The following is a 21,535-nucleotide window of genomic DNA, read 5'->3' on the forward strand; positions in this document are numbered from 1 at the left end:
CCTGCATGTCACTACTTCCAATTTCTCTACATGCTTCACGTCACCTTGTATTCTATCCAAAGTGACACCTTTCATCATCAAGCAGGTATATTGGTGGGAATGTAAATTGGTGCAGCCACTACGGAAAACAGCATGTTTCCCAAGAAATTGAAAATACAGCTGCCATATGATCCGGCAATCCCACTTCTATGTATATATCCAAAGGAAACAAAATCACTATCCTGAAGAGATGGCTGCACTGTCATGTTCATTACACCGTTATTTACAATAGCCAAGACGTGGAAACAATCTAAATGCCCATCGATGAATGAATGGATAAAGAAAATGTGGTGTATGTATGCAATGAAATATTATTCAGCCACAAAAAGGGAAGGAAATTCCGTCACTCATGACAACATGGATGGACCCTGAGGGCATTATGCTAAATGAAATAAGTCAGACAGAGAAAGACAAATACTATATGTTCTCTCTTATATGTTGTAGGGGAGGAAGACTTTTCCTCTATCCAAAATGTGGGTTAGTCTGGCCGGAGAATGAATTAAATTCACATGAGACAGAATAGCAAGAGAAAATTAAACAAAGCTTTATGAGGAACCATGGCCCGGGGCCTCTCTTCCTGAAGAAAGAAAGGGCACCGAAGAAGTGGGGTGCACAGAGTGGTTATATACCCCCAAACAGGATATTTCACATAGGATTGAAATGTCCCTCCCACAATAGTCACAAGATTGCCCTGTCGGCACAGTGCTTGATGGACACAGCAGGTAGTGGTCTGCTATATCGGTGGGCATAGCAGGAGGCAAGTCTATTGTCTGGAGCTGGGTGGTCACAGGTGAGCACAGCAATCAGTTCCTAGCCTAAGGAAAGATGCTTACCTTAAAGAAATGCCAAAGTTGGGAGTGGGAGGGAAGTCAGTTACAGGAGGTTACCAGACAAGCACAACAAAATGCAGATTTAAGTCCTTGTCTTTGGCATTGATTAAGAGTTTCTAGAGAGAAGATCATCTCCTTTCTTCTTCCTGGTGCAGAGAGGGAGGCACCTTTTACAGATAGAGATTTACCTTACAAATGTAAGTGCCCTAACAAAGGGCAAGTTCCATTCCTCAGAGCCTCCTTCCCTGTCCCAGTTTATCGAAAGCAATTAGCCTCAAATAATCCAGATGCCAAAGAGACATATCTTGGGGTGGCCAATTCCAGACCCCTACAATACACATAGCAAATCATTACATTGTACACCTCAAACTTAGATAATGTTATCTGTCAATTATATCTCAATAAAACAGGAAAAAAATAAATAAAAAAGAAAAGGTTAACTGATGTTCTAACTGACTTGATTTTCTCAAGAGGCAACAGCAGAAGTCTGGTGCTATAATGTGGATAATGTCCCTGATCACGAAGTCACAGGTGAGAAATCCCTCCCACAGTGATATCCTTGAAGAAAGACATTCCTCTTCAGGGCTGGTTCTGTGGTGTGCAACTGACAACATTGAGTGGTAGAACATCCGTGACGCTGGATGAGTGACAGTTTGCCATATATATCATACATATATGTATGTTGGCTTATGTTCTTATAAGGAATTAAGACCAGATAAATCCAAGCAATAATAGTAAACTTTAAGATAATTGGTGCAGGGCCAAGTACTGGGTGCTGTATGAAACACCCAAAATAGGAATTTATTTCTTTCCACTAACAGTCTGAAATCTCAAAGGTGACTTGATCACAGTATACAGAAAGGAGTTTTTTGAGCACAGAGCCAAGAAAAGTTTTTCTTATTAAATCATTTCTGCTCTTACAATTTTGGCTCCTTGAAGGTCAGATCGATTGTTTCATTTGTCAGTACGTGCCAAGCATACTACAAAAGGTAAAATGCAGCAAAAACAAATCGAAGTAGAATTGCTCTCCTTAGCAGATGACGTTTATTTTCTGCTGAATTCTGACTGATTCCTAAGAGCTCAGAGTTCCAGAGAGCAACCAGGAGTGGATTTTATTATTATATATTTGATTATAGAAGCTTAAAGCTTGAAAATCGGAGTGCAAGCTTCTCATTTGCAGGTGGAGAAAGAGTCCCAGAGAAGTAAAGCGACTTGCATGAGGTTTCACATCTAAGGCGAGGTGGAAGGGCAGCAGAATGTGACACCCCAAAATGTGACTGTAGGAGTTCAGTGCATGCCACCCCGAAATATGCTCCTTTGGTATATTGATTCTTTTGAGCTGTAGGCATTTGAAAAACACAAGCTGCAGGAAGAGGCTTTCTTTGATCTCCCCTGTCTGTCAGAAGACATCCTCCAAAAGGAACTCAGTTGTCATCAATCCCCAAGCCGGGAGTTAAATCAACCAGGGACAATTGACTCTTATCATGGGCAAGGAGACTAGAAGTCAATACCACACCCAGACAAACCTTGTCACAAACTATTGCACCCCTGATCTATTCTTCTAAGGGTCTTTTCATCTTTCCCCCAAATCATTTCCTCTCCCCGGGAGAGGCCTACACTCCCTCCCCCCTTTTCCTATTAAGATTATATTTAATCCTGAATTCTAAAGCCACCTCTTTAAATTACTCATTTTCCTTGGGTAGTTTCCATGTGTACACGAGGTATACATGTTAATAAGCTTTTATTTGTTTTTCTCTTGTTAATCTGTCTTTTATTACAGGAGTCTTAGCTAAGAACTCAGAAGGGTGGAAGGAAAATGATTTTTCCTCCTCTACAAGGCAGACCTAGATTAGAAAGACCCTGGTGCACCATTCTTTCCATAGATGCATCTTCCATTCTAGGAGAAACAAGTGCTGTCCTGTCCATCACAGGAGACTTTCACCTATGGCAAATCTTTCTGCCTGTGGCTCCCAAATGAGGGGTTTAATGGAGAAACAGGTTGACAAAGAGATGAAATTTAAAATGGCTTTTGCCCTTGGGAGGAAGGGATGTGGACTGCACTGGGCTTCAGGTTTTTTGCCTGGAAGTGGCCCCCGCATTAAAGGAAGTTTCTTTCCCTTGCTCCTTTCTCCCTTGAACACCAGATTCAGTCACATTCATTTTTCCTTGGGGTCCTTTCAGTTTCTACTTAATGAGACCGGTGGTTGCTGAGTGTTTGACTGACACTTGGTATGTACAGCTTGTATTCATCTTCCTGAGAAAGGGCATTGCACAATAAAGCATTGCCAATGGCAACCGCAGTGGCATTTCTGAGAGCCCCAGCGGCATTCCCAGCAGCTCCGTTCCTCACCCCAGTGGAAGGAAATGCCACCGCTCACTAGAGCGGAGGGGGGCGTGACTGCTAAAGTAATTAAACTATTCTTATGCAGAGAGACCTTGAGTTCTTTTCTCCTTGCCCACTGCCATTGGACCTCTTTACTTTTTACCCACATACAGTTCTACTGATTTCCAGGACATCTAAGCCAAGTCTAGGCTGGAGGGAAATACTTTTGGAGTAAAATCAAATCAGTTGCAAATGAGTTACAACATCACTTTCCTTAATAGATCAAACAAAACACTGTGTGCTCCAGACACCAGAACTGATCCCCTCAGTGGAGTCCCCCAGCTAAAAAAATGCAAATCTTTGGCTTGCCTATAGCAAGGTCCTGAGCAATGCCCTTGGGGGCTTAGCCAGGACAGAGCGACTTGGAAAAAAGCTTGCCGCCCAGCAAGCGTGTGGCCTGGCCAGGATGGTGTAACTAGCAAGCTAGTTGGAACAAGCCCTCCTGCTTCAGGCCAGTGAATATTTACGTCAGGCCAGGAGTAAAGAAAAGTGACTTAACTTACTTTGTACCCTGTGTGTTGCCTGGGGAGAGGGTGGGCAAGTGAAGTGGTTTTTTGTGTTAGTAGCACTTCTGGTAGCTTCCAACAAGGCTTGCTGCCCACGCTTTCCCTCTCTCTCCATCCCAGCTTCCCTCCTTGTTTTCTCTTCAGAACAGAACTCTGTGTACTGTGCATAAATAGGCATATGATAGGCACATACCTCCTTGCTTCAAGTGGGCTTGTTTTTATTATAGCAGGATGGTCTTCCAGATTCAAACTTTAAAAACAGGTAGATTGAGGGGCTGGCCCCGTGTCCGAGTGGTTAAGTTCGCGCACTCCGCTGCAGGCGGCCCAGTGTTTTGTTGGTTCAAATCCTGGGCGCGGACATGGCACTGCTCATCAAACCACGCTGAGGCAGCGTCCCACATGCCACAACTAGAAGGACCCACAACGAAGAATATACAACTATGTACCAGGGGGCTTTGGGGAGAAAAAGGAAAAAATAAAATCTTTAAAAAAAAAAAACAAAAAAAAAAACAGGTAGATTGAATTGAGATGTATAGAGCAATCCTTCAAATTGAAAAAACAAACAAACCCAGTTTTGTTGATAAAACTGGTTCACCAGTTGACACAAAATAAGTTGCACATACTTAAAGTGTACAGTTTGATAAGTCTAGACATATGTACACCCATGAAATCATCACTACAATCAAGATGATGAGCATATTCATCACCTCCAAAAGTTTTCTCTTGGCCTTTTGTAATCCATCCCTCTTTCTTCTTCCTGCCCCCTGTTCCCTACCCCTTCCCAGGCAACCACTGATCTGCTTTCTCTCATATTAGTTTTGTTTTCATCTTCTAGAAATTTATGTAAATGGAAACTGTAGGGGAGGAAGACATTTCCTCTTCCCAAATGTGGGTTTGTCTGGCCAGAGAACGAGTTAAATTCACATGAGACAGAATAGCAAGAGAAAATTAAACAAAGCTTTGTGAGGAACCATGGCCCAGGGCCTCTCTTCCTGAAGGAAGAAAGGGCACCGAAGAAGTGGGGTGCACAGAGTGGTTATATACCCCCAAACAGGGTGTTTCACATATGATGGAAATGTCCCTCCCACAATAGTCACAAGATTGTCTTGTTGGCACAGCGCTTGATGGACACAGCAGGTAGTGGGTCTGCTATCTCAGTGGGCGTAGCAGGAGGCAAGTCTATTGTCTGGAGCTGGGTGGTCAGAGGTAAGCGCAGCAATGAGTTCCTAGCCTAAGGAAAGATGCTTAATCCTTAAAGAAATGCCAAAGTTGGGAGGGGGAGGGAAGTCAGTTACGGGAGGTTACCAGACAAGCACAATAAAATGCAGATTTAGTCCTTGCCTTTGGCATTGATTAAGAGTTTCTAGAGAGAAGATCATCTCCTTTCTTCTTCCTGGTGCAGAGAGGGAGGCACCTTTTACAGATAGAGATTCACCTTACAAATGTAAATGTGTCCTAACAAAGGGCAAGTTCCATTCCTCCAGAGCCTCCTTCCCTGTCCCAGTTTATCAAAAGCAATTAGCCTCAAATAATCCTGATGCCAAAGAGACATATCTTGGGGTGGCCATTTCCAGGTCCCCACAAATCATACATATGTACTCTATTTTGTCTGTCTTATTTCACTCAGTATAATTATTTTGAAATTCTTTTATGTTGAGTGAACTTTATTAGTTTGTATCTTTCAAAGAATTGGTCCATTTTATCTAAGTTGTTAAATTTATTGGCATAAAGTTGCTTAGATTATTTTCTTATTATTCTTTTAATATCTGTAGAATTTAAGGTGCACTCACTTCTGTCATTCCTAATATTGTTAATTTTTGTTTTCTCTGTTTTTTTCCATAATAATTTTGCCTAGAGGCAGAATTTTTTCAATTTTATTGATCTTCTCAAGCAAGCATTGATTTCATTGATTTCTCTATTGTTTTTCTGTTTTCTATTCTTTGTTTTTTTCGCTCTGATATTTATTACCTCCTTCCTTCTGCTTTACTTTGGTTTAATTTCTTTCTGTTTTTTAAATTTCTTAAGGTAAAAGACGAAGTCATTCATTAGAGAACTTTCTTCTTTCTAACATGGGTATGTAGTTATTGCTATGCATTTCTCTTTAAGTACTGCTTTAGCTGCATCCCACACATTTTGATATGTTTTCTTTTTTTCAATTTAAAATACTTTCTAATTTCACTTTGATTTCTTTTTTGACCCATGGGTTATTTAGAAATGTATTATTTATATATCTTGAATATACACAATTTTTATCAGTTATACCTAAAGAAAGCTGTTAAAAAACAAGCATATTATTTAGTTTCCAATATTTGGGGATTTTCCAGATATCTTGCTGTTACTGATTTCTAACTTAATCCCATGTGGTGGGAGAAATACTTTGTAAGATATGAATCTTCTTAAATTGACACAGATTTGATTTATTGCCCAGAGTATGGTTGTTGTTCTGTGTGCACTTGAAAAGAATATGTATTCTGTTGTTGTGTGGAGTGTTCTAGAAATATCAATTAGGTTGATAGTGTTGTTCAAGATGTCTGTATCTTAACTGATTTTCTGTCTACTTTTCTTATCAATTATTGAGAGATAGACACTGAAATCTGCAATTATAATTATGGATTTGGAAAATTTCTCCTGAAGTTCCATCAGCTTTTGTTTCATGCATTTTGAAGCTCTGTTATTAAATACACACATTTTTGGAATTTTTATGTCCTCTAGAAGAATTGACTCCTTTATCATTATGTAATGAGCTTCTCTATCCCTAGCAATATTCTTTACTCTAAAATCCACTATCTGATATTAAAATAATCACACTAACTTTAATTTGATTAGTGCTACATGGCATATCTTTTTCAGTCTGTATTAGTTTCCTGTTGCTGCTGTAACAAATCACTACAAACTTGATGACTTAACACAAATTTATTATCTTATAGTTTTGGAGGTCAGAAATCCAAAATGAGTCTCACTGGGCTAAAGTCAAGATGTCATCATGGTTTGTTCCTTCTGGAGACTGTAAGGAAGAATCTACTTCCTTGCCTTTTCTAACTTCTAGATGCCTTGGCTCATGGCCCCTTCCTCTATCTTTAAAGTCAAAAGCAGAGCATCACTACATCTCCTTAATTATCTCTGCTTCCACTGTCACCTGAGTTTCTCTAACTCTGATCCTCTTGCCTCTCTCTTATGAGGACCGCTGGGATTACTTTGGTCCCATTTGGATAATCTCATCTCAAGGTCCTTAACTTAATCACATCATCAAGATCCCTTTTGCCATGTAAAGTAACATATTTACAGGTTCCAGAGATTAGGACATCGATATCTTTGGGGGATCACACCATCCTTTTACTTTTAACTTATTTGTTTCTTATGTTTAAAGTAGGTTTATGATAGGCTGCATGTTCTTTTTATTTTTTATTTTTTGCCATTCCTTTTAATTAGAGTGTTTAGGCTATTTACCTTTAATATGACTATTGATATAGTTGAGTATAAATCTTCCCTTTGCTCTGAGTTTGCAATTTGTCTCGTCTGTTGTTTGTTCTCCTTTTCTTCTTTGGTGCCCTGTCTCAGTTCATTTGGGCTGTTATAACAAAATACCACAGACTGGGTAGCTTATAAGTAACAGAAATTTATTTCTCACTGTCCTAGAGGCTGGAAGTTGGAAATCAGGGTGGCTGCATAGTTGAGTGAAGACCCTCTTCCCAGCTGCAGACTTCTTGTTGTATCCTCACATGGTAGAGATGGATAGGGATATCTTTGGAGTCTTTTTTGTAAGCCACTAATCCCATTTGTAAGGTCTCTGCCCACATGACCTAATAACCTCCTCAAACCATCAATTTAGGAACAGGATTTCAACAAATGAATTTGGGAGGACACATTCAGACCATAGTATGCTCTTCTTTTGGACTAAATATTTTTTTTTAAAGATTTTATTTTTTCCTTTTTCTCCCCAAAGCCCCCCGGTACATAGTTGTATATTCTTCATTGTGGGTCCTTCTAGTTGTGGCATGTGGGATGCTGCCTCAGCGTGGTTTGATGAGCACTGCCATGTCTGCACCCAGGATTCCAGCCAACGAAACACTGGGCCGCCTGCAGCAGAGTGCGCAAACTTAACCACTCGGCCACGGGGCCAGCCCCCTGGACTAAGTATTTTTTTATGATTCTATTTTATCTCTAGTTTTGGATAATTAGCTATAACTCTGTTGTACTTTTAAGTGGTTGCTTTATGGTTTACAGCAAACATCTTTATTTATCACGATATACCTTCAGGTGATATTACATCACTGTGTATACAGTATTAGAGCCTTATTACAGTGTACTTTCATTTCTTCCTCCTGACCATTGTGATATTATTGTTGTACATTTCACTTTTACCTACATTATATACCTCACAATACATTTTTTCTTTAAAGTTGATTATCATTCAAAGAGATTTAAGTAACAAGGAAAAACATTTTACTTATATTTATATAATTACACTTTCTAGTGCTCTTTCTTTTCATCTGCCCATCCAGATTTCCATATCGTGTAATTTTCTATCTGCCTGAATTATTTCATTTGATATTTCTTATAGTGAAGGTCTTCAGATTATGTATTCTTTCAGCTTTCATATCACTGACAAAAAATCTTTGTTTCACATTTTTTTCCCAATTATTTTATTGAAATCATAAAGGTTTATAACATTGTATAATTTTACGTGTACATTATTATTTATCAATTTTTGTATAAAATGCATCATGCTCACCACCAGAAATTTAATTTTTATCTGTCACCATACATAAGTGCCCCTTTACCTCTTTTGTCCACCCTTAAACCCCTTCCCCTCAGGTAACCACTAATGTGTTCTCTTTATAAAATAGCCAAAACAATCCTGAGAAAAAAGAACAAAGCTGGAGGCATCACAATCTCTGACTTCAAAATATACTACAAAGCTATGGTAATCAAAACAGCATGGTACTGGCACAAAAACAGACACACAGATTAGTGGAACAGAATTGAAAACTCAGACTAAAAAGCTTCTGCAGGCAAAGGAAACCATAAACAAAATGAAAAGACAACCCACCAAGTGGGAGAAAATATTTGCAAATCATATATCCAAGAAGGGATTAATTTCCAAAATATATAGAGAACTCATACAACTTAACAACAAAAATGCAAACAACCCGATCAAAAAATGGGCAGAGGATATGAACAGACATTTCTCCAAAGAAGATATACAGATAGCCAACAGGCACATGAAAAGATATTCAACATCACTAATTATTAGGGAAATACAAATCAAAATTACAATGTTTCACATTTTTAAAAAAGATATTTTTGTTGGGTGTAGAGTTCTATTTCAGTACTTTGCATATGTTGCTCTAGTCCCTTCTGACTTGCTTTCTTTTCACTAGAAGTCTGTTATAATTCTTATCGTTGATCTTTTGCACATAACGACCTTAATAATAGGCCATGAAGGTCACATAATGACCTCCCTACATGCTTTTAAGATTTTCTCTTTATCAGGGGTTTTACGCCATCTCATTATGACGTTCTTTAGTTAGTTTTCTTCATACTTCTTGTATGTGGATTTTGTTGAATTTCTTAGATCTGTGAGTTTAGTCTTCATTAAGTTTTTGACTATTATTTCTACCACTATTGTTATTCTTATTTCCTCTTCCTGCTTCAGCAATCCAACTGCACGTACATTAGGCCACTTGAAGTTGTCCCACATGTCACTGATGCTCTGTTGATCTTTTTATCAGCCTTTTTTCTGTTTTTCATTTTGAATAGTTTCTATTATAGTGTCATTAAGTTTAATAGTCTAACAATACAATCGTTTTGGGTCTTGCTTTTAGGTTTTGTAAGACAAGACCAGAACAGTTTTTAGTCTTGGGCTAATTTTCCTCCACTATCAAGGTAAAACTCTTTTGAGTGTATGCTACCTGATAACCATGAATTATGAAGTTTTCTTCTCTGATTTGTGGAACCAAGAAATGTTTTTATTTTTGGCATTGTATCATCTTTGGGTATTGTTTCTCTAATCTCATTGGCTATTTTTTCCCCCTGCCTTGGTTTGTTTCCTCATACAGAACTGTTACTCAGCACTCAACTAAAGATTGGTGGTGGATCACCTGCAGATCTCAAGAGCTCTCTGTGTAGCCCTATTCTTTCCAGTACTCTCTCAAGCAGACTCCAGGCACTTTGGTCTCCTCAGACTCTCAGCTCTGTCTCTTCAACTCAGAAATGGTGCTGTCTCTGCCTCAGTTTTTCCTTTCTGTTCCACTTCCTGGAAACTTTCTCTGGTCAGTAAGCTGGGAGAATTGTAGGACTCACCTCACTTGTTTCTCATCTTTTAGTGTTCATTGTTGTTCATCACCTAATGTTCAATGTCTTGAAAACCATCATTTCATATATTTTGTCTGGAATTTTGTTTCAGGTGGGAGGATAATTTTGGTCCATATCACTTCACTGTAGCTCACAGTAGAAGTTCTGCAATCCTTCACTTACTTTTTTTAAAACTCAGTGTTTATTTATGTAGGAACTCCACTATTATATTTTAAGTGTTTCTGTATTTCCTTCCTTAAGGGACTTGAGAGAGATACTGGTGGCTAGAAACCAAAAGCTAAAATAAAAGATGTCATTTCCCAAAATTCCAATGAAGCACCTCCAAAATTAGAATGGAAGTCAATTACAGTTCTTTTTGTGAAAATTAATGTACTTGGGGGCTGGTTCGGTGGCGTAGCGGTTGAGTTCACACGCTCCAATTTGGCAGCCTGGGATCCACAGGTTCAGATCCCCGGTATGGACCTACCACCACTCCTCAGCCATGCTGTGGAGACATCCCACATAAAAAATAGAGAAAGATTGGCACAGATGTTACCTCAGTGGCAATCTTTGTCAGGCAAAAAGAGGAGGATTGGCAACAGATGTTAGCTCAGGGCCAATCTTCCTCAAAAAAAGAAAAAAAAATTAATGTACTCACCTACACTCACCTACGTGTTACATAAAAGTTGAGAGACAATTATCCAATTCTCAGTTTCAGCATGTCTAATGAGCAAAGATACTAACTCACCTTTCTTTTGGGCTATCTTCTCAAAGATGTTTATATGGCAAACAGCTTGGAAGATCAAGATAGAATCTCCTTCTAGAGCAGAAGATAAGTTTGCCTAGGGTCTGGTATAAAAAGAAGCCTCCCACTGGAGCTAAGGCTAGGCAGGTTTGCTTGTCGGCCATTATAAAAGATTCAGGTTCCTTAAACTCTCCTCTGAAGCAACCCACTGAATGTGCAAGTGTCACTTGGCCTTCTTCTCACTGCCTTGTGTGAATTTGGACTTGGGGAACTGGCACAGATATTCTGATGTGTCTGCTGTTTGCAATGCCATGAATAATAAAGTCCTTGTCTCTGACCCAGGAATCTTGTGTCTTCTGCCAGCATCCATGAAACTGTGGCAACCTAGATTGTTTGCTTGCAAGGAGGTTAAAATATCAGATCCTTCACAGGTTTTGACAATAAAATAGGTCACATTTACCTAGGTTGCAGGCAATTTAACCATGCCTCCCTATACCAACAAGATCTAAACTTATAGAAAATAGCAGAAATGGAGGGACGGGGAAGACATGGGATGACTCAGAGTGAATGGCAACTGCAATATGACCCTGTTCTGTGATTCATAAGGAAGTAAAGCCTTGTACAAACACCAGATGGTGTTACTGTATTAAATTTAAAAGGGATCTGGGGATATTCAGCCTGGAGAAGCAAAGACGTGGCAGGGCGAGATAGCCACCTTCAACTATCTGAAGAGCTTTGAAATAAAGGGTAGAAGTACGTGGTGTGGATGACTTGTAAGACCTAATCCTCTTTCTAGCCCCATGTGGGTGCTGCACATATAATCAGATGTGACTCACAGTCCAAAAGGAACTGCTGCCAAGGACAAATCTCGTGTGTATATTGCCAACAGCCATTCTGTCTGGGATAAGAAAGACAAAAATACACAAGGACAAAGGGAGGCATCCCCCAACCTTGGGCATAGGGTCAAGGGGGGATATCAAGGGGTCACTCTTGGTGCCCTGTCCATGTCCCCTCTAGCCTTACCCTTGTAGTATCACACGTCTCACAGCCTAGGGTTTTCTTTCAGCAGGTGAGAAGCATTGGAGGATTAGTCCCATCTCCCGCACCCAGCAGTCCTCAACCAATGACTGATGAAAGTTGTTGTATAAATCCTTCAGCTTCCACACCCTTTGGGTTTGGTAACTTTGAGGCACATGTTTTAACTGATTCCTCATGTTCCCAAAAGGGTCTACACTTCAGTTATTCACAGCAGAAAGGGGCTCTATCATGCACTGTCTGTTCACTGTCTTCTCTTTCCTGTCTCACTTCCCATCTCTTCTTTCAGTCTTTCCTGAGATCACCTCCCAGACACTCCTTAAACTTGAATCCTTTTATCTGAATCTGCAACCAAACGAAGCAGGTAAAGGGAAGGGGATGTGGACATATGAAAAATCACATTTGATGTACTGTCCCATTAAAACGAGAACATCAAAAAGAAAGTTGAAAATCCTCTCCGCGAGGCTCTGGAGGTAAACCTAATGCAGTTCCTGGCAAGAAGGATTGGTTGTTTAAAAGTCCCTTAGGATAGGGATATGAGACCTTTGAAGAAGAAAAATGCCCTGAAAATCATGGTGCAATGCTTGCTGAGGAACATAAAACAGATGTCTTTAAACCCTATCAGTAAGGCTGGGAGTCCAGAGGGCTTTGATGGTTCCAGCCTTGTGCTTTATTTGCTGGCAAGCTATTTTAGATTTGCCAGAGCTCCTGGGGTTGCCATAGTATTTGTAAACAAATCTCTGTGGTCAGCAGACTCGGGGGTGGTACAACAATGCTAGGGGAAGTTTAGGGGAGGCAGGTTGTGCTTGCTGGGAAAGTCTTGAAAAACGACATCTTGAAAAGGTCTCAGACCACAGAGCAATGGATCTGGCTGCCTTGCTGATTGGGATCAGCCACATTGACTCAATTCCTTCTCTCCCTTCATCTTCCAGCCCCCGTCTTCCCTGCAGATGTTTCACCACTCCTCCGTGAAGAAGAGGAAGAAGTCAAAATCACATGCGGAAATTTCCCAGGTGCCACAGATGATGTGGCCAGAAGGATGACCTCCTCTCGGGTCTCTGAAAATCAAGGTAGTCAAGCCTTCTGCAGAGAAGCTCAGGACTGCCTGCTATTATCTCTCCTCCAAAAGATAATAATTCCACAAACAGTTGTTGCACACCTACAAAATACTGACTCTGCACCAAACACTGGGGAATATAAAGATGATTAAGATACAGTTCTTGTCCTCAGGAGGCTGCTGGCTAGTGGGGGGACACAGGTGATGAACACAACAACAGCGGCACTAGACACAGTGGCCAGCAGAGAAGGGAGTGGGGAACTTGAGGGTGGGCTGGGTCCTCCTTGAAGGGCAAGACGGGCTATGATAATAGTATTTATTGAGCATTTACTGTGTTCCAGGCACCGTTCTAAGTATACATGTATTAACCAATTAAAAACATGCATGAGGAGGCCAGCCCAGTGGCGTAGTGGGTAAGTTTGCGTGCTCCTCTTCGGTGGTCTGGGGTTCATGGTTTCGGATCCCAGGTGCAGACCTACAAACCAATCACCAAGCCATACTTGGGTTGCGCCCCACATACAAAAAATAGGGGAAGCTTGGCACAGATGTAAGCTTAGTGACAATTTTCCTCAAGCAAAAAGAGGAAGATTGGCAACAGATGTTATCTCAGGGCCCATCTTCCTCACCAAAAAAAAAAGAAAAGGAAGATAGAAAGAAAGAAAAAAAGAAAAAAAAAATTCCCCCCAACCGCCCAAAATGCATGAGACAAGTACTAGTATTATCCCCAGATGAGTAAACTGAGAATGTAAGTAATTTGCTTAAGGTCACACAGCTAAGTCTGGATTCAACACCTCAGTGCATAGTCTTAATGACTGCACAGTGCTGCAGGAAAGCATTTCCAGGAAGCTGCTCCAGGGCTAAGAATATAAAAAATAGGCGTGGATTAGTAATCTTTAACATGTTTTGTAGGTGCTCTGGTAGAGTGTGGACTAGAGTCCCAGATGTGAGACTAGAATCTAGGATTTCCCAAGAGGAAGTATCCAGCGATAGAGTCCCCATAAGCAAAATATCCAGAAAGTTCCTATTTCAGGTAACTGTGCTTCTAGAACCCTGTTTAGAAATCCCTGTTCCCCTAAAGATGGTGACTAGGGTTCAGGCAAGCTACCAGAGATTTACACATTAAAATGCAAATGAGGCTGGATTCTAAGAGTTTAAAGAGCCATGATTTTAGTCCACCAGGCTTCCCAGAGCCAGATCATTGTCTTTATCTTGCAAATAGAGAGATTTGAGAGTTTGAGAGCAGAAGAGCCCCAAACAGGACTTGGCATGCTAGGGCTGGCCTGAGGCAGAGCTGGGAAGAAGCCATTTTGCAGAAGGAAAAATACCTAGAAAGGATGAGCGTATATCTAATCCAGAATGAGCTTTCTGACAATGGAAAGATTTGGTAGGCTCAGGCAAGAGGAGTCTTGATAAGGGCAAGCAGAAATGATTGAGAAAAAATGGGATTCCAGCATGTAGGTGGCGAGGAATGTGTCTTGGCAGCCTTCGATTTCAACAGGGAGACCTGGGCTGGGATGGGAAAGGGCCTTCTCCTCCAGGACCAAGGTGGAGCTAAAGGAACAACCTCAGCTTTGGCCAGGGGTGTAGAAGTCAGCTGTGCTGACCAGTGGGACAGTAGCCTTGTAGGTCGGGACTCCTGTGGGGCATGTGGCCTGGCAGAAGGGAGGAAGACAGAGAGGGCTTGAATGGACCTGTTTGAATGCTTTAAGCTGAAGCCAGACTACTGAGTAATGTGCCACAGCCCTCAACTCTCCTCACCGTGAAATTTCCTCATACTGCAGCAGAGTTTGTTTAGGATCTTGAGCTGACAGTGTGTGCTGGACTTGAAAAGGCCAGCCCCAGAGAGGAGAGGAAGAGGGGGAAAGTGGCCCTCAATATGCTCGTCAATGGAGGACGCCTTCTTCTCATCTTCCCTCCCTCCTTGCAGAGAAAAAAGAAAAAGAATCATAAATGTACATTGTTTAAAGGGTCACAGAGATCTATAAGATTTGTTAGGAGAAATGCAGCAAATTGGAGAACATGACTGTCTTGAGAGGGGCTTCGGGGATATGACTCAAATATAGACTTTGAACCAAATCCTGTTTACTTCGGCCGCCCTGTTCAGCCCTGACTTCTAGAGGTACCCATTGCTGTGAATTTCTAAGTCTTTTGAGAATTTCTCGGTGCAAATCATATTGTTCTCAGCTTTCTGGCTTAGGGAATACATTCACGTGTTTTCTGTCTTCCAAAATTTCACTCTTAGTGCCTCTTCTCATGGAGCACCAGTCTTTTAGTTTTACGTCTTAAGAAAAAAATCTCTTTACTGGCATTTTCAGTGGTATTTTGAAAGAGCAAGAAAATACATGGCTGTGTTCAATCTGCAGATTTTACCAGAAGTCAGCTCCCTCCATTTTTTTAAATCTTTAGTTGGTGACTATAAAAGCCAAATGTAGGAGTCAATAAAGGTGGGATATGAGTTCAACTGAGAGTCTCTCTAGTTGGTCGGCCAGTGGGTCAGTCTGTCCATCAGTGTCTTAGGAAGGGTCAGCTCCCCTTGCTCAGAGGTTCATTATCTATGTTAGCCACAATACTTTTAGTTGATATTAGTTTCTAAAGAAATGTTAAAGTAGATGGGATTTGGGAGTGCAGAAATAAGATTAGTCTTCATCTTTTAGGGACAAATAGTGAATCACCTGGCCTTTTTGTATTTGGAAGCAAGCTTTTCCTTACTTTTTATTCTGGATCCATACCTTAAGATTCATATCATTAAAAGGACAAGCCACAGGATCTCTAGGATGCAGAGTAACAGGCGTAAAGCTACTTGTCGGATAGAAGCCTCAAGCCGAGGGCAGAAGCCCAACAAGAACCCCCCTCCCATGTTGATAAACGGGCCCTCTGTTATCTCTCAGGGAGAAGGCAATGAGAGGCAGCAAGGAAGTAGCAGATTTTTCTTCAATACATTGGAGAAGGCAGAAATTCTCATTTGTGTACTGACAAGAGCTTAGAGAAAGGAGGAATATGCCCCTACCCTTCACATTTTCTGTAACCTATGGCTCCTTGTTTGGGGACACAAATATACTTGAGCAAAGACTTTATCATGTTCCCTGAAAGGTCCTTGTCCATTGTGGACTCTGGGTGATGAGTCTGCAGGCACCGTAGGCCTGGGATCCAAGATGGTGGCAGAGACGGAGCCGAGAGGACAGGTGACAAAGGAAAACCTACCTAGTTTCCCAGGTGTGTTGATGATTGGCCAGACTCTTGTAGACATCCACAGTGCCAGGGCAGGAGAGCTCTTCCTTGCGTCAGTGGCACATGTGAGTTGTCTCACAGTTTAAAGATTATGGAGCCCCAGGAAGCAGACCTAGGAATATAGCGTCTCTGGACGCTAGCTTTTCGGGGCATGTATCGGCACCTCACACCATGTGCCCCATTTCAGAGCTTTCACTGCCAAGACTTGGAACAGCTCAGGCTTGTCCCTTCTCAGAAATAGTCAACCCTCCTCAACAGCCACCAGGACATTCAAGCAAGAGTGTCCAGTCCAGGTGTGGGCGTTGGGGCTCCTCTGTAGGATTCATCCTTCATTCTCTGGGATCATTCCAGAGGTTTGGGACAGCACTTCTGATGGAGTAGCAGACTTGGGGATTGACTGAGGGTGCTACTTAAAAGCGAAAATCTCAGGGCTCACCCCAGATTTCCCAAATAAAAATTTCTTGAGTTAGAGTGGGCATGCTTGGCTATTTTCACTTTTTTTTTTTTTAAATAAGGTTCTCAGGTAATTCTTATGTACTTTAAACATTTGAGAAACTTTAGGCTGTGTTTCCCAATTTCCAGATGATAAATTCACCTACTTTCTAGGCCTCTTCCCCTGAGATTTGATGGAGTGTGGAAATCTTTATTTTTAGCAAGTACCCCAAGTGATTATTATCATCAGGAAAGTTTGGAAAACTCTGCCCTAGGCTAAAGGATGTCAGAGTACTGAGAGGCTGGCCCAGGGCTTCTCTACCTATCTAATCCTTGGAATTACCTGAGGAGTTTAAAAAGGTGTATACACCTAGCCCACTCCTGATGACATTGACTTCAGTACATCCTTATCCAGATAATCATAGTTTTTATGCACACATCTGGGCTAGAAGCACCAGCTACACCCTCCTTTAAGCTGATCTGACTCCCATGGATTGAAGAGGATAGTTTTGAAGATGAGCAGGAAGCATTTGAGAAGAGTTTCTTTTCTCTTCTGGAGAAAGAATCCACTTGAGAAACAACGATGGCAGTTCCACATTAATTTACAATTGACATGACAATTTTGCATGCTTTATCTGATTTGATTGTCACAATGTATGACTGTGAGGTGGATATTTTCATTCTGTCACTCTATGGATGAGGAGCTTGAGGCTCAGAGAGGCTCAGTAACCTGCCCAAGATCCCACAGCCTGTGTGCGGGTATGTGTGGGTGCAGCTTTTTGTCCCTGGTCCCGTTTAAACAAGCAGATGTATGAAGAAAATTAATAAAGGAGCATTTGCCCAACGGATTGGAGTAGCATTGATGTAGGTCTCATCTGTGGGTGAAAATCCAGGGCTTGGAGAGAGAAGAGGAGGAAACAGATATGACGTTAATGTGCCAGCTTTTTTTTTTTTTCCTGTTGCTGCCGATGGCCCTTGGAGGGTGGGATGTTTTCTTTGAAGGCTCCCATTCCCCTGTCTCCCAGAATGACTATGACCTAAACCAGCCTACACTCCCCACAGCCAGACCATGGCGACACTATGCAGCCCTCGACTGAGGACGGGAGGAGTCAGGGCCGCACAGCACGTTTTTCTTTGTGCAAAGCCTGCTGGCCTTTTTGGGGACTAAATCATTGACGTCATTAGCACCAATGAGTGTGGCCAAGAGGACCTACCCACCCAGACCATAGCAACAGCGGCATAATAACCACCGACATTTCACAACTTCTCAGACGCTCCAGGGAGGTGGAAAGCTTTCGGAGGTGTGGACTTTTTCCTAAGGCTCATTATTGAAGTCCACACCGAACAACCGATAGACTAGTAGGTATGGAACAGGAACAGGGGCTTTAAGCAAGGCGCTATGATAGGGTCTAAGAGATGTAGACCAAGGGACCAACGGACCCTCTAAACCACGTGATAAAGACTGGATCACATTGGACCTGCCTTGTCCTCTCATTCACATGAGAACACCACATCCATCCCAGCCAGGGAGGTCCTGGGGGGAAGCAAGCGTTTCAGGGAAGAAAGAGCAACAGGGTCCTCAATCCACTTCACCAGGCCCGGGCTTGGAATCCGTGTATAATTTGTTGCTGTTTAACAAAGAAGAAAACAAGAGTAAGGAGTGAAGCGTGGATGGGAGCCGCGGAGTGATCCAAAAGAGGCTGGCTCCCTGGAAGGTTTGATTGTATTGGCCTGCATTTCTTTGGCTGCCAACTTATTCAGATCCAGAAATGGCAGGGAATTGCTGGCATTAGAATTCTTCTTACCACACATTGGGAAATAATCCCAAATAGTTGGGGCAAGATGTGCGGCTGAGGTTTGGCTAGGTAGGAGGGTGGAAGGGGCAGGAAGATGCAGAGCAGTGAAAGAATTCAGAGTCAGGAAGAGACAATATCTGTTTCCAATCTCTTTTATCAGTGAAGTCACAGGCCACTGAGTGGGCATGGGAAAGGAAGAATGAAGGAAGAGGGGAGAAAGAGAGTGGGAGGGGATGAAAAAGTCTATAATAAGGAAATGAACCCTGAGGAGAGAGGGAGAGAGTGATGTGGCTCAGCTCTCAGCTTTCATGCTTGTGAGGTATGTGTGCGCGCGCGCATGCACTCACATACACACACACACACACACACACACACACACCCCTTGCCAGCTCCCAGCCTGCAGGTTAGCCAAGAATTAATTTCTAGATTGTTCATCTTAACCATCTTCTTTTAAAGTGCAGTTACCATTAAATTATTTATTTATTTATTTATTTGCCTTTATGAGTTCCTTTCCTTAAACCACATTAATGTGTTGGTACCACCTTAACAGATAATGTTATGTTTACTTATTTTTTTCCCTCGCAGCCACGCATTTGACTTATACTTGAACCTAGACATTTTTCACTGCAGAGAAACTATTTCATTTATTTCCTACTCCTCACCCCTGAAGAACCACTGATGTTCCTCTGCACATACCAGGTGCTTCGCAAGGGCTGAATTGGCTATGTCCTCATAGGAAGGAAGGATTCCTTGCTTTCCTGGGCAGTGTCAGTGAGTGGCTGGGCTTGACCACCGGCCCAGCAGCAACTCTGCCTGTGTGAGCCTTGCCTTGGCTTACAGAATATTCAGCCTGCATTGCAGTCACCTGGTCCCATGAGGTTCAGCATCTTCTGTCTTCTCTCATCATGAACTTCCCGATCTGGCCTGATAGTAGCTTGGAACCCTGCAGCATGACTGCCCCTGGGATCTCTTTTCCAGGCCTGTGTTCTGAGTGACACTATGTTCTCACACAGTACTTCTGTTAATCTGACATCCTTGGCTGTGGCCCAGTGAGGGCCTCTGTAACCCTGTACTCTGAGCCAAGGAAAGTCATGTTATAGCAAAGATCCCCTGAAATGAGAATACCCAACTGCATGCTTTGAAGAGAATTTCAGAAAATTCTCTGAGTCTTCCAAGCTTGCCATCTGTGTAAATTTTTTTTTCCCACCCGTCGCACTCACACTGACTAATGAGATTCTCCATCCACTCAGACCCACATTCAAGTCCCCTCCCCACCTCCTAAGGCAGAGGGAACATACACCTGATTGCAGGCATGCCTCCTTGGAGTTCACACCCCAGAGAATTCCTAAGGAGACCTAACAAAAAGGAAAATAAAAGGAGAGGCTTAGGCAATTGGATTCCTATAGACTCACCACGGAAATTCTTTAAAATCTCGGCCTCAGCCTATTGACCAACAACCCAGAAGAGGGTGAGGCCCATGTCAGTACCCCTACAGAGGACATGGGAAGACTTAAGGGTTTTTTGTTCTGAGAAATGATAAATCCCAGTGCTAATGGGAGAGAACTGAGACTGCCTGGCCAGAATGCAGCTTGTTGCTGAGCTCGGCATGTGTTAGTGTAGCCGTAAGAGATAGGGGTCCAATGGGAACTTGGTCCTTCTCCCCAGTAGGCCTGTGAGGCCCTAAGCCCTTCTCAGAAGAAACATGCTGTGTGCCCGACCTCTGGGAATCCTGCTGCCTGGTAGAGGCTGTGGATCTTCCCGCCTGGAGGCTGTGCTCACTGGGGCCAGACTCCCAAGGATTGGAGCTGAACGTGGAGGACAGGCGATGGGAATGTGCAAGGACATTCAGAGTTTTAAGGCTGCTGGAGAGCCAAAGCTTCTTACTCTTTTGTGTGGATGTTTAATATGTTACCACAGCTTTAATCTATCATGGTTATTTTAGACTTTGGGGGTGATTAATAGTTACCCAAGGAGCCATGAAAAAGGCAAATTCCCTGATTCCTCCTCCCAGAGATTCTGGCTTAGTGGGGCTGAGGCCCACCTGGGACTCTGATGCAGAGTCTGCAGACTGTGCTGTGAGAAACCCAACACTTGTCAGTCCCAAGGGTGGATGCTAGTCCTCAGCATCTTTCATTACCCTCACCACCACCACCGGCACCAGCACCACCACCACCTCCACCTGGGGAATAATCATTGTTTGATGGCCCAGGTTCAACTCACCGCAAAGCCAGCACGTCCTTCTCTAGATCACATGGATTTCCAAGGTCCCCAGCATCGACGAGATACCTGTAGGGCATGTGACTCTTGAGCACCTGAAATATGGTAGTGAGACTGAGGACTGAAAATTTCATTTTATGGTATTTTAACGAATCTGAATTTAAATTTAAGTAGGTACATGAGTCCAGTGTCTACCATGTCAGGTAGGGCAGAACTAAAATGGGAGGAGGAAGAACCCGATCAGCTCCCGGTTTCAGATCAAGTCACAATTTTCAACGTCAACCTTATCGTGAAATATGAAGACTAAGAACTGGGAGATCTGGACAAATACCTACAACAACTTGGACGACATGTGAGAATGGACCGCCTCTCCCACTCCTTTCTGTACCCAGCATGGTACTGATCTTGACAATTACCAACCTGCTTCCACTCATGGAGGTCCTATTTGGGAGAGGTTATGCTGCCTTTCCCAGTAATCCTGGGAGAGCAAGGATGAGACTTTGTGCACTAAGAGTGGGCAAAGTTGAGGGGGAACATGAAGGCAACCTAGAGCTGCGTCGTCTGACTGAACTCCAGCAATGTAGTGCAATAACGGAGAATCTGGGCCTGAAGCCAGGGAGCCTGGGTTCCGTCTTGCCTCTGCTGTTGCCACCTCCTGGATAATCTTGAGCAAATTACTTAATTTCTCTAAACTTTAGTTTCTTCATCTGTCGAATGAGGATGATAACAATTGTCCCAACTTCATGGGGTTGTGAAAAGTCAGCAGTTCTCAAACTCTTTGGTCTTCTGACCTGTTTGCACCAAAAATTAATGAGGATCCCCGCTTCCCACAAGAGCTTTTGTTTTTGTGGGTTAAGTCTATCAATGTATTCTGTATTAGAAATCAAAAATAAGAACACTAAAACATAGTAATTAATTTAAACATAAGAAGAATAAAGCCGTTAAATAGTAACACAGCATAGTTTCACGAAAA

The 21,535-nt window shown here is 42.3% G+C and overlaps 1 long non-coding RNA gene across 1 annotated transcript in view; it reads left to right on the top strand.

The window, feature by feature from the left end:
* Positions 1–13,516, top strand: part of LOC138919720 (uncharacterized) — a 54,317-nt gene extending 40,801 nt beyond the window's left edge. The window contains exon 3 of the long non-coding RNA XR_011430170.1: positions 12,765–13,516. This is a non-coding gene — a long non-coding RNA (uncharacterized lncRNA). The remainder of the gene's footprint in view (positions 1–12,764) is intronic.
* The last annotated feature ends 8,019 nt before the right edge of the window (positions 13,517–21,535 follow it).

This window comes from Equus caballus, chromosome 21, assembly GCF_041296265.1.
Source record: "Equus caballus isolate H_3958 breed thoroughbred chromosome 21, TB-T2T, whole genome shotgun sequence".
Taxonomy (NCBI): Eukaryota; Metazoa; Chordata; class Mammalia; order Perissodactyla; family Equidae; genus Equus; species Equus caballus.